The 14,082-nt window shown below is 44.9% G+C and overlaps 1 long non-coding RNA gene across 1 annotated transcript; it reads right to left on the bottom strand.

Annotated features, from left to right (window-relative positions):
• Positions 1-243: 243 nt before the first annotated feature.
• Positions 244-2,303, bottom strand: LOC123595977. The gene is made up of 2 exons (XR_006711457.1): positions 2,241-2,303; positions 244-574 (listed from the first exon to the last, which is right to left on the bottom strand). It is a non-coding gene; the product is annotated as an uncharacterized LOC123595977 (long non-coding RNA).
• Positions 2,304-14,082: the final 11,779 nt, after the last annotated feature.

Genomic DNA, 14,082 nt, shown 5'->3' with positions numbered 1-14,082 from the left:
GCTGGATAACTCTTTGTCATGGGAAGGTAGTCCTGTGCAGCGCGAGATGTTTAGCAGCATTCCTGACCTCCATCCACCAACTGCCGATATCACTTCTCTTGCCCCCCCCCCCTCCCTCGGTTGTGACAGTGAATATCTCCAGGCATTGCCAAATGTTCCCTGTTGGGCAGAACCACCCTCACCCCTCAACCAATGATCTTGGTAAAGTACTTGACGCATAGCAAGGGCTCAAAAGACATTCTCTATTATTATTATTATCATTTTGTATTGCTTTTAAGGAGCAGCAACTTTGGCTTACAACATCTCTTTGTTTGTTTCTTTGGGCTCCGTGACAATGTGCAGAAAAACGGTCAAATGCAAGGAGTCGGAAAGGATGGGCTACAAACTATATAATCAGCTCCTGACAGTTTTGTTAAATGCAGTGATTTTCTTTTTTTTCTTTTCCTTTTTTTTTTTTTTTTTTTTTTTTCTGCCACTAAGGAGAAGAAGGTGACGGAACCCTCGGATCCTCCGTGATATTTTCCAGATTTTATCAGATGCTTGAGTAAAGAGAACGCTGTCACTTTACCGAGGCCTGCCGTATGAGAAAAGGGAAAAAGATAATATGGTTAAGTCACTAGCATGCTATTATATGAGTTGAGCTCTGGTGCTGTCCCCGAAAGTAATTTCCATATATTTCTTCACCTCTTGCCTTCCAGCGTCGCTATTACTTAACCCACTGACCCAGATAGCTGCTTATTAACATTTAATACATGTTGAAGTGTTAGTGGGCTTTGAACAAAACATGAAGAAGTTTCTGACTTGCTTTTAGCTCTCTGCCCTTGAACCGTTACATGAGTAATTCTTTAAAGCTCTGCTCTGCCATTGCTATAACGGTGGCATGGATTTTCTTTGAGATACAAATGAACAATTTATGAAAGTTTATCCCCCGGATGCATGCAAGCTTTCATCCGTTCAACGAATGTTGATGAGCCCCCCATGTGCCGACCACTGTGCGCGAGGGAGGGAGGGCTCACGAACAGAGGTGGTGGTTGTGTTCTTGTTCTTTATGGTGGTGAAGGCAGGGAGCGGAATGCTGGGAGACACAGGTATTCACAGAGAGTGAGAAGTGTGGGGACACAGACGTGTCACCGATGAAAGCACGTGGTGGGGCCCCGAACTTAGTCTTCAGGGGTTAGAAATGTGGCCTCCATTTAAAAACATATGAAAAGGGGCACCTGGGTGGCTCAGTCGGTTAAGTGTCTGACTTTGGCTCGGGTCATGATCTCATGGTTCACGGGTTTGAGCCCCGCATCGGGCTCTGTGCTGACAGCTCAGAACCTGGAGCCTGCTTCCGATTCTGGGTCTCCCTGTCTCTCTGACCCTCCCCCCATTCATGCTCTGTCTCTCTCTGTCTCAAAAATAAAATAAACGTTAAAAACATATGAAAAGAAAATTATCCCCACTATCCTTTCCTCCTAAATGAAGTCACACCAGTGAGAAAAAGACAAAATTCAGTCAAGGCGGGAAAACTGGAAGTTTGTGACATCTGAAGGGTGCAGCCCTGATCTATGCAAAATCCAAAAATATTTGAGAATAGGAATGTTTACCCTGACATAATATTTATTAATTCGTAAATTCATTCCAGAAGTTACTTGACGTAGCTAAATGTGGCCAAAAAACCCCACCTTCTTTCATTTTTATTTTAATTTCATTTTATTTTTTTATGTTTATTTTATTTTATTTATTTATTTTTTTTCAACGCTTATTTATTTTTTGGGACAGAGAGAGACAGAGCATGAACGGGGGAGGGGCAGAGAGAGAGGGAGACACAGAATCGGAAACAGGCTCCAGGCTCTGAGCTATCAGCCCAGAGCCTGACGCGGGGCTCGAACTCACCGACCGCGAGATCGTGACCTGGCTGAAGTCGGACGCTTAACCGACTGCGCCACCCAGGCGCCCCATTTTTATGTTTATTTTTGAGAGAGAGAGAGAGAGCATGGGCAGGGAAGGGGCAGAGCAAGAGGGGGACAGAGGATCTGAAGCGGGCTCTGTGCGGACAGCCGCAAGCCCGTGGTGGGTCTGGAACTCACCAACCGTGAGCTCATGGCCTGAGCCAAAGTCACATGCTTAACGGACTGAGCCACCCAGGTGCCCCTTGTTTCATGTTTAACTTATAAAAGTAATACATGAGCATACTTGGAGAAAAGTCCCAGCGGCACGGAAAGAAAAGGGACGAGGGAGTGAACTCGCCCACTTACCCTCTCTCTTTCCCAAATCCACCCCCCTTGCCAAAGACACTTGATGGTTTGGTGTGCATCCTTGAAGAGATAACAGTTATACGTATTATAAACCACGTGAAACCGCTGGTTTTACGGGTCACAATGGTCAAATGTGCACCACCTTTGTATGTTTCCACCTAATATTTGATGTGCTTTGCGGATCCCACACACATCATTCCGCGACTCCCTCTTTAACCCCAGATCTTTCCTCTCCACGTGCGCACGTGGAGATCGCTTTTACTTTTTTGGCACGTAACCTTTCTAAAAGCATTAAGAAAATAATCTCGAGAAGATAAATTAACGCCCCAGAGAAGTGGAGAGGCTGACGATGGGAGAGCTGCTGGAAAAATTACTCATCCTATGCTGTCGTTTGGAAAAGAAACTGGTCACTTCAGGTCAGCCTGCCCAGAAGGCTAGATTCTTTCCAAGGGGGGCTGTGTACATGGTGGCAAACAGAAGCTCCCTCGAGACCACCCCCCCCCCCCCCCCCCCCCCCCACCATTCACTGTGTGCTGCCTGACTCCTGCTGCTTCAATTTACCTCTCAGCCACCCAGCCTCTCCGACGGCCCTGTGCTGGGCTCCAGGCTGTCTGGGAGAAGCCGCTGGCTGGCTCCAAGACCCAGAGGCCGCGGGCTGCAACTCACGCTAAGTTTCTGTGTTAACAATAAATGTTAACTTAGTTTCTGATGACTGCTGGAGTCTTCGGGTAGTACCTGATCCGCCCAGATTGTTGTTTAGTATAATTTTTCATAATTGCTATTTTTCATAATAATGGCCTCGGAGGGCAATTTGAAAAGCGGGGGAGCGGCGTTGGATTTACGGTCAGAAAACTTGCCTTTGTAAATGTCTGCTCCGTTGTTTATGAAAACCGAGGCGCTGACTAAATCACTTCTCCTCACTGGACCACAATCCGTTTTAATGGCTATAAAATTAAAATAATAAAAAATATCTTACCGTTTGTTGGGTGCTTACTATGTCCTGGGCACTGCTTTTAGCACTTTCCATATATTAACTCATGCAATTGTCATCGCAGCCCTGGGGGGTGACCCCATTCTTAACCCATTTTATAGGCGAGGAAACTGAGGTGCAGACGTTAAATGACTTCCCCAAAGTCACCCAGCCAGGGAGGAAGACGAATGGAAGCAAGAGGCACCGTGCTTGAAGGTTAAAGAGGAATGAATGGTTTGGGCATCTCTGTGTGGCCACCAGGGCAAGAAGTTGGTGACTTTTTTTCCTTCCACTATTGCCTCCGAATCAGAGACTCTGTAAACATTTTGGAGCTGGAGCGGAACCTCAGAAATTGTCGAGGGCATGGGGCACCTGGGTGGCTCAGTCAGTTAAGCATCCGACTCTTGATTTTGGCTCGGGTCACGATCTCACAGTTCATGAGTTCGAGCCCCCGTGTCAGGCTCTGCATTGACAGCATGGAGCCTGCTTGGGATTCTCTCTCCCTCTCTCTCTGTCCCTACCCTGCTCACACTTTCTCTCTCTCTCTCTCTCTCTCAAAATAAAGAAATAAAAACTTAAAAAAAATTTTTTTTTAAATTGTCAAGGGCAAACTTTTCCTTTCAAGAGAGGAAGACATAGGCCCAGAGCATCTAAGGGAGTTGGGCAAAGTTCGAGCTAATGAGCATGAGGGGGCATAGATTTTGCCTACTACCCTCAGTCATTCCCATGGTTTTCCCATTGGGTTAAATATTGCAAGCAAGTTTTAAAAACTGTTTATTGTGGATAAGGTTATACGTCAACAATAATGGAGGGGAACTCCTTGTCCCACCTTCCAGCTTCAACAACAATCAACCACTCGGCCGATCTAGCTTTTTCTATGTTCCTGCCCACTCCTTGCTTTCCAACCCCCCTCTGGATAATTTTGAAGGGACTTAGAGGTATCATACTCAGTATAAATCTAAACTGTAAGGGCTCTCTTTTTAATATCAGCACGGTACTATCGTCACATCTCAAAAATAACAATATTGCTTAATATCATCAAATAGCTTGGCAGTGTTTAAATTGCTCCCTTTACCACACACTTTGTTTTTATAGTTGGTCTGCAGCAAGCAAGCTTTGAACTTTTTTTCTTTTAAAGTTTATTTATTTTGAGAGAGAGAGAGCAGGGTAGGGGCAGAGAGAGAGGGAGAGAGAGGAATCCCAGGCAGGCTCTGTGCTGTCCAAGTAGGGCTCGAACTCACGAACCAGGAGACCATGACCTGAGCCAAAACGAAGAGGCAGATGCTCAACCTGACTGAGCCACCCAGGCACCCCAAGCTTCGAACTCGTTAGCAAGTGCGAGACACTGTAGGGGACACAGGGATGGTGTAAAAAATGCCCACCCTTGGGGTCTGAATAGTCAGGAATGAATCTGAAAACCTACTAAGGGGGAACCAATGTGCACTGGGGTGCCAGAGAAAGTGGTACAGGATCGGCTGCCTGGGCCTAAGCCCACCTTCACCACCTCTTCACCAGGTAAGGCACATGGCCTATCGATGCCCACCTCTCCTTACCTGTTAGATGGGGCTGATAATAGACCGACCTCAAAGCGCTGTTTGGAGAAGAAACGCAACTGTACAGGCAAATACTTACGTCAGCACATGAGACATCATGATTATGCACTAAACACTAGATATTATTATGATATCCCACCATGGTTACGACGCACTAGGTCTTAAAGGCACTTTGTAGTAGCAGGGTGGATAGTTTGGCAATTATGCCGTGAATAATAATACGTAATAATAATTATTGTGGATGATGATGATGATGATGATGATGGTGATGATGATGATTTTGGCCAGGATTTATTTTTTTAATGTGCAAGTCAATTAAAGTTAATTGACTTTAACTGTCAATTACAAGTAATGTTCGAGTGTTTTTGCACTCATACTCCCTCTCTCTTTCTCTCGCTCTCTCTCTGTTCACACCTTCCTCCAAGTTGAGGTCGTAAGGTCCATCCCCGAAGCCCCATCTCCAAGGCATTTCTTCCCTAAAGGGCCTAAGGTATACAAAAGATCTGATTCCTAACTGGGATGGGGTAGCAGCAAAGAGGTTGCCATAATCCCTGTGGTCAGGATAACCATTCATCCTGGATTGCCTGGTTTGTGCCTGTTGTCCCCTTGCAGTCCCCAAACCGGCTCAGTTCGGATGATAAATTATACGATCACCCCACCTATACCTAAAGCAGAACATCAGGCGTATTTTAAAGAACATATGGTTTGAAGTCAACCTTCTCCTATTCACCTCCTTGCTCTCTGCCCCCGCCCCTGCCCAGTGCACCTGCCATCCCCACCCTGCCCTGCGTGTGTGCCCTGGTCTCCGCCGTCACCTTAACCCCTGGAGGCCTGCGGACAAGCTATGACCAGAGCAACTTTGTCCTATCACTGGGAATGGTTTGTGCTACAGTTTGGGGCCATGCTTCTGCTATCCTTTCAATTATGGAAATAGTTTCTATCAACCAAGGGTGAGGGGTGGGTCCCTATGAGGTCATTTAGTTGCAAATTTTAGGAGTCGCAAGCAGATTGAGAAAATCCTGTTTCCCCCTCCCTTACCAATCAAGAGAATTGATTCATATGTACTGTGTGTCAAGCACTTTTTTTACTCCTTGTATTGACTAAACCATTTAATGCTTTTAATCTTCATTTACTTTTATTTTTTATTTTCTTATTTATTTATTTTTTTTTTTTTGAGGAAGGGAGAGAGAGCGCGAGCACGGGAGGGGCAGAGAGAGAGGGAGAGAAAGAATCTCAAGCAGGTGCTGTCAGCACAGAGCCCAAGCCGGGCTCAAATTCAGAAACGTGTGAGATCATGACCTGAGCTGAAATCAAGAATCTGATGCTTAACTGACTGAGCAATGCAGGCGCCCCTAATACTTTTAATCTTTCTCTTTAAAACACATTTTTTAAATGTTTATTTATTCTAATACTTTTAATCTTAAAGCAAGTTTTTCTTACTCTGCAACTGGACTTCTTTATCAGATCCTTTGGAAAATGTAGAAAAGGTGAAAAGGTCATGGTACTCAGTATGAGGGTAAGGCAGATCTGGAGTTCCACATTTATGACAACCATAATAAGGTTTTTTTTTTTTAAGTTGAATTTCTTGGAACCAGAACAAATCCCGATAAAATAAAAATCATAGGAAAAAGCACCCAGGTGCATAATTTGTCAGTAATTCCATTTTGTAGACATGCAGTGTCTAATGTGTGCACCGTGGCTTTGCGTGGGGCAAGCCCTTCGGCGAGCTCCACAGTGGAATTGTCGCACGGTTCCTTAAAGAATGTGTTATCGAGTGGAGAGACTGTGGCAAGGTTACAAATGATCCTGTTACAAAGCGATGAAAGATATATGACTTAAGAGTTGTCTGAACCGTGGGCTGGGGGGATTTATGGAATACAGACGGGACTCTGAAGTTTAGAAATACTCCTAATTCTGGGAAGTAGCATGGATTTAGATAAGAGGTCCTACCGTGTTGTTTTTCTGTTTCTTTATTTTTGTACAGTGGCCCAGGCCTAGGAAGTTCTCAGCAGCGGTTGTTGATAATTACAGTAAAGTAATCTTGTGGTGTCGTATTTTAAGTACTATATGTAGAGTCATATAAGTTATACACATACGTGTAATACATGTACATATAATATATATTATACATTATGTATATGCATATATATATTCTTGTATATATAGTATGTATAAGGTATTAGGTGCTATATAAATATATATACAGAAAACCTTGGATCGTGAGTAACTTGTTCTGTGAGCATTCTGCAAGACCGGCAAACATTTCTAGTATTAATTTTAACTTGATAAATGAGTGATGTCTTGAAATACCAGTAGTACGAGATCCTGAACGTCACATGATCACAACTGAGCCTATGGTTCTTCTTCCTCTCCCTCTCCCTCCCTCCCTCTCTCTCTCTCTGTGGGATTGTGGGTGATCATCTCCTATGCACGGATGCTCGGTGTTCGGCAGAAATCAGTGATGTTTCAGAACGTTGGAAGGTGACTGCGACTGGCACTCGTGTATTTTTTGTCACTTCAGAGCACCTATGGACAGTCCTTTACTTTTCCATACAAGAGTAAGCTTAGGAATGTTCTACTTTCTTCTGGGTCATTGGATAGGTTCCTTGTTAAAGTTGCGCGAAAAGAAAAAGATTCCATTGAGCCAACAGATAGCAGTGATTCTGTTAGTGATAGTGGAAGTCGTCCTACCCAATAACCCTCCTCTCTGTCTCCCTCACATATATACATATATATACATATACATATATATATATATATATATATATATATATATATATATATACACACACCTCCTTGGCTTTAATTTGTTTCTACTTCCCCTTTCTAATCATCCTCCCCTGCCAGCTGAATCTTCAATATCTTTCCCTTCTGGTGCTTTCATCTCAGCCTAGGAACAGCTCCAGGCCCCCAGTCTCCCCCTCAGTCTCTCACCCCACCCCCTCCTTTCTTATACCATTTCATTTCTATTGTTTTAGGTTAACTTATTTTGAGAGAGAGCGCGCAGGCTTGCACTCACTCGTGGGGGTAAGAGAGGGAGAGAATCCCAAGCAGACTTCCTGCTGTCAGTGCAAAGCCGGATGGGGGCTCAAAGTCAGGAACCTTGAGATCATGACCTGAGCCAAAACCAAGAGTCCTATGCTTAACCAACTGAGATACCCAAGCACCCCACCATTACATCCGCCTCTTTATTTATATTTATTTATTTATTTATTTTAATGTTTACTTATTTTTGAGAGGGAAAGACAGAGACTGTGAGCAGGGGAGGGGCAGAGAATGAGGGAGACACAGGATCCCAGGCAGGCTCCAGGCCCTGAGCTGTCAGCACAGAGCCTGACACGGGGCTTGAACTCACGATCCTCAGGGTTGATGTGGGGCCGAGCTCACAAACCTGGAGATCGCGACCTGACCCAAAGTCGGATGCTCACCACTGAGCTACCCAGGCGCCCCTGCACCTCTTTACTTCAACGTTTATTTTATTTTTGGGACAGAGAGAGACAGAGCATGAACGGGGGAGGGGCAGAGAGAGAGGGAGACACAGAATCGGAAACAGGCTCCAGGCTCTGAGCCATCAGCCCAGAGCCCGACGCGGGGCTCGAACTCCCGGACCGCGAGATCGTGACCTGGCTGAAGTTGGACGCTTAACCAACTGCGCCACCCAGGCGCCCCTCTTTACTTTAAATGAATTGCTCCATTCACTGCAGCCTGGATTCTGGCCCCACAAACTCCGTGTGTCTGTGAGTGCATGTGTGAGTGAGTGTGAGAGTATGTATTTAGTCACCAAAGACCTCTAGGTTAACCAGAAAAGCGAGTTATCACGGTGATTAAGCACAGGGACTATGGACTCAGCCAACCACAGGTTCAAATCCTGGTGCAAGTTATCTAACTTCCTTGTGCCTTGGTTTCCTCAACTGTATAGTGGGAAGGTCTTGTCTGGTAGTGATTTAGTGTATACAAAGAATTCAGAACTGGCTAGGCATTGTCAGTTCCTATTTTGGTTACAAACGCCACTGGAGACTTTTCTGTCCTTATCTTACTTAACCTCCCGAAGGGACAGATTACCCCCGAATGCTCCTACTTTCCTGAAAATCTCCTTTTGCCACTGCCCTCTCTGGTCTGGCCTTTCCGACCCCTGCTTATCAGGTCCCTTTGTGGAATCCTCTTTTTCTGCCTGTCTCTTAAATGTGGGTGGTTCCCCAGGGGCTGACCTCAGCCCTCTGCTTTCCTGGTGGGGTATACCGTCTAGGGGGGCCTCATCTAGTCCTTGGATGCAGCCACCTCCCTACAGCCTGGTCCCGTCTGAGCTCCAGGCCTGCATCTCTAGCTTTCAGGAAGTCTGCAAGCACCTTGAACCCGATGGGCTCAACCACCAGACCTTCACCTGCCATTCAAAGCTGCTTCCAGGAAGCACACTATAGCTGACACGGGAAACTGCACTCACTTTCCTCAGCACTCTGATGGGGTCTCTTACTTTCCTTCTCCCTCGTCCCTGTCCCCTCTCACATTCTCCCTTCCACAAATTTGATCCAGCTCACTTTATCACGACTCTTCATAGTTCAGAGGATGAAGTTCACGTTTCTCGTTTCTCGGCATGGATGGGTCTTTATCTCTTAAACAAGCTGTGCTGGGCCGCGTGACTTGGGGTTCTTCAGATTCCGGGCACTCTTTCACACCTCCGGCCCCTTTCCCACCTGTGCTTTCTACTGTTGGAAACTTCTCCCCTCTCTGCTTTGTCTTGCTCTCCTTCTGATGCCTCAGAATCCAAGTGCTACCTGGGCGCCTGGGTGGCTCAGTTGGCTCAGCCACGGACTCTTGATTTCAGGTCATGATCTCACGGCTGATGGCTTCAAGCCCCACATCGGGCTCTGCATTGACGTGCGGAGCCTGCTTGGGATTGTCTGTCTTCCTCTGTCTCTGCCCCTCCCCCACTCATGTGCACGTGCCCTCTCTCCGTCTCAAAAATGAATAAACATTTAAACATTAAAAAAAAAAAGGATCGGGGCGCCTGGGTGGCGCAGTCGGTTAAGCGTCCGACTTCAGCCAGGTCACGATCTCGCGGTCCGTGAGTTCGAGCCCCGCGTCAGGCTCTGGGCTGATGGCTCAGAGCCTGGAGCCTGTTTCCGATTCTGTGTCTCCCTCTCTCTCTGCCCCTCCCCCGTTCATGCTCTGTCTCTCTCTGTCCCAAAAATAAATAAACATTGAAAAAAAAAATTTATAAAAAAAAAAAAAAAGGATCTAAGAGCTACCTCTTTGGGGGAGCCTCACTCTACGACATGAGGTAGATGCTCATCTGTGTTCAAACCTCACTCTGTGCATACCTCCCTTAGAGTACGAATAACGGTTCATCTTTGACCCCTTTACAGTGCTTGTCCCTCCTTTCTCTCCAAGTCCCATGAGGGCCACATCTGTGTCTTCTCTAACTTTGCATTCCTAGTGCCTCTGTCGCACATCTTGCACCCTGAGGGTGTTCAATAAACACTCAATGAAAGCTGAGCCAACAACATATATTATTTTCTTCAGGTTTCATAAACTACGGGGTGGTTACTGTTAGAATAGAGTTGACCAATGAGGATCGTATGTTCATTTCTTCTACTTTATGGACAAAAGACTTCTAAATAGTTACTGGAAAAGCAAGGACTATTAAGTAGCAACCTCAAAAAGGATTATACCCCGTGGGTATAATCCACATCTAGGAGTCCCTCCGAAATAGTCAGAGGCAGAAAAGCTTTATTTACCAAGATGCTCATCGCCAAGTAATCTATTTGTGACAGAAACAAAAAATGGAAAAAAGAGACATAATGAAACACCCAGAACTGTGGTGGATAATACAATTAAAATTATACTGCCATTATACACTTTCCAAAGAATTTTTAATCATCTGGGACAGTGCTTATGTTATGATTAGTAAAAAAGATGGACAGAAAACTAACAAACATTGTAAAATCTTAAATTGCATAAAGGAAAAAAAATTTTATAAAGAACAGAGAAAAAAGACTTAAAGGAAACATAACAAAATGAACTCTTCAGTAATTATATATCGGGTGATTTTTGTTTTTTATGGTCTTTTGTATTTCCTAAATTTTCTTTTTAAAAAAATTTTTTTTAACTAATTTTTTTTAATGTTTATTTATTTTTGAGACAGAGAGAGACAGAGCATGAATGGGGGAGGGTCAGAGAGAGAGGGAGACACAGAATCTGGAGCAGGCTCCAGGCTCTGAGCTGTCAGCACAGAGCCCGACACAGGGCTCGAACCCACAAACCATGAGATCATGACCTGAGCCGGATGCTCAACCGACTGAGCCACTCAGGCACCACTGGTATTTCCTAAATTTCCTAGGATAGACATCTTTACTTTTACAATCAGAAATATAAAAATTTTCAAGTTAGAGATTTTGACTGTGTAACTATAACAAACATCTTTTGTTCTATTTGTGCAGTGTTAGTACTTTTTCCCGTGAGAATAGCTCAGTTTTCCTTTGGGGACACATCCTTCTTCATTCTTAGACCTCATAATGTGGATGAAATCCACTTCCAACCCCTGGCTCCAGGGGTGGGCACGTGATCCAGACCTGGCCAATCATCATATTCTATTCGTCAGGCCTCAGCAACTGGTTCCAGATCGGCATGTGACTTAAGTCGGGGCAGACCTTTCATAGGAGGGTTTCATGGGGGCAGAGAAGCTCTGCTCACATTGGAAATAATAAGCTGTAGGCCCGAGTGCACGGACAGTACTGCTGATGGATGGATACGGAGGAAAACGCGTGTGTATGCACACACACGCACATACTCCACACCACCTTCAAGTTGATGACTCTGAATTCTTGACTCCAGCAAAGTCTAAGAAGCTATTGTCACTGGACTTTGCAGTTATAAGAACCATTAAGGTTTAGGTTTCTTTGTTTTTTGCTTAGGTCAGTTGGAGTTGGGTTTCTACAAGTTGCAATCCAGAGTCCTCACTAATACAGTTATGAAAACAATAAAATACGTAAAGTATAATTTATAAGAGGCTCCAGGGCTGTCACAAAAAAAGAGTACAGAATCGGTCCTATGTATCCTACCTGACAAGGTTAAGCATTTCCATTGCTGTGTTTCTACTGGACGTGATCTAAGAAATACAGTTTATTCCCATTGCACATCACTTAGAGCCCCTTCTACGTGCCTCCTTTTAGTACATGGCTGGTCTTGTACATGAGGTATTACTAAAAATAGGTAGCCCTGGAGGCACAGGGACTGGAGGCTCTTTACTATGCCCGACATTAAGCCTTTAGTTGCTGGATCTGAGGAGATTTGGGGGTATCTCAAGAAAGGAACTGGAGTGAAGGGGCACTTAGGTGTTTAGGGGAGTGGCTTTTTTTCCAATCAGTACAGAAGGATTTCAATATTCTATCAACCAGCATGGCCAACTTGACGTGTATTGGTTGAACACAAATCCTGTTAGGAAATATTAGAGTATCTTTTTGGGTATCTGCTTACCCTCGCAGACTGTGAATCCGCCTAGGCAAGGACTTCGTCTTTATGATTTTTGTAGGTCTTGTGCCTACCAAGGTGCTCAGCAGATATTTATTTGTTGGATGGTAAACATGACTGACAGTCCAGCATTATGGAATTCTCTATTCTGCCTTTTTTTTTTTTTTTTAAGAAGTTTCCTGCCTAGAATTAAATTGCAATATGGTCTCTTTTCACCCACTCTCCTGAAGACTTGTTATCCTCTCCAATATCAGTTGATTGAAGAAGAAAATTGTAAATTTTCTCCCAGGCATAATGTTGATATTTTAACTCACAGTGATTTTTTTTTCTTACTACAAAATGGATTTTAGAAATAAATCAAGATCCTAGAAACTTATGATTGCTCTGAGTGGTAGTAGCTTTTATCTCTGTCATCCTAAGAAAAAGACATGGTCTGATGGCCCAGAGCACAGAGACCTTTGAATTTCAGTTTTCCCACAGCTATATGACTTGACACATTTCCTAGGACATTTGGGTGGGGGTTCCCACTTGACCATAAGGATTGTGGCAGGGCCCATATCTGTCTATTAGCAATGGTACTCCCAGTCCCTAGAGTAGATACTTAAACGCTTGTTGAATGAATACATAAATTTAAGGAGAGGCAATCATACGTATTGATCTAAGTGACCGGCTTTAAAAATAATTTAAAAAACTAACTTAGGTCCTAATAGGTCAATATTAAATAGGGGAGCTTTCAATATTAAATAAAGCGGAGTATCGGAGCTGATTAATTATAAATTTTGAATGCAATTTTAGAGAAGAGTCGAGGTGTATCTATATTATTCCACTGCTTTTTCTGATGGGCTCCTCCTATTTATTTTCCACTCTTAAGCTCTCTGGTAAGGTGTTTTAGTGGTTTATTAGAATGCATAGGGAAAGGTCATCATACCTGGAGTCAGTCTTAAAATGACTGGCTCTCCCCTCTATTTGCTGTGCTATCTTGGGCCACTTTTAAAACTCAAACAATACACATTAGGCTCTACCTACTGCACAAAGCTGCTGTTGTGAGCATGAAATAATATTCAGAGTAAGGAATAACTATAAAACCCTATACAGATACTGTTGTTACCTTGGATAAAGCACTTCCCACGGAGTGGAACCTGGTTTAAGAGAATAATTTTCCTATTATTTTGCTCCTGGTACAGGCTAGGGCAGCTAAGAGGACGGCCGAGACCCTACCGCCGCCTCCCCGCCCCCGTACTGTTCCCTGATACAGGGGAAGAGAAACCTTACAGAGGGGGTGGGGGTGGGTACGTTCCCAGAGGGCTTAGCACAACGATTCTGGCGCAAATGGGTTTTTAAAAAACTCGAGCTCCCAGAGCAAACTTCACTAGGCTCTCTTCCCCACTCGAATGCCAAGGCCGGTTCTCCAGGAAAGTCTCAGCAGGAGCTTCTTTGGCGGAGACCACGCCGACCAATAGAAACCAATTGTGTTGTTACGGTTAAGAGCAGGTGGAGAAACTGAGCATAAAGAATTACCTACAGTCCGGCTCAGCATTTTACCATGGTGCCAGGCGCCTCTCTTGGGCCACTCGATTAACAGAAATGGAGAACGTGGGGGCCTAATTCGTAATCCCCGCGCCCCAATTCCGGTGGGTTTCCGCACCACCTCCGCCACCAGCGGCGTCCCTTCTCTTCCCTCGGGAGCGTGCTCGAGGGCCTTGCGTTGGACCTTTATTGTCTGGGGAGCACCTGCCAGGTGGCGGGCTCGTGCCCTAGTGTGCACTGGGTGCCGGGCTTCACAAAGCGCGCGGGGCAGCACCTCCCTCGTCCGGGAACCGCCTCTGATCGCCAGACCACATCACAGGGGAGC

The sequence above is a fragment of the Leopardus geoffroyi genome, chromosome B1 (assembly GCF_018350155.1).
Source record: "Leopardus geoffroyi isolate Oge1 chromosome B1, O.geoffroyi_Oge1_pat1.0, whole genome shotgun sequence".
In the NCBI taxonomy this organism is placed as follows: domain Eukaryota; kingdom Metazoa; phylum Chordata; class Mammalia; order Carnivora; family Felidae; genus Leopardus; species Leopardus geoffroyi.
The sequence above is the reverse complement of the archived record's forward strand: the minus strand, read 5'-3'. Positions and strand labels throughout refer to the sequence as shown.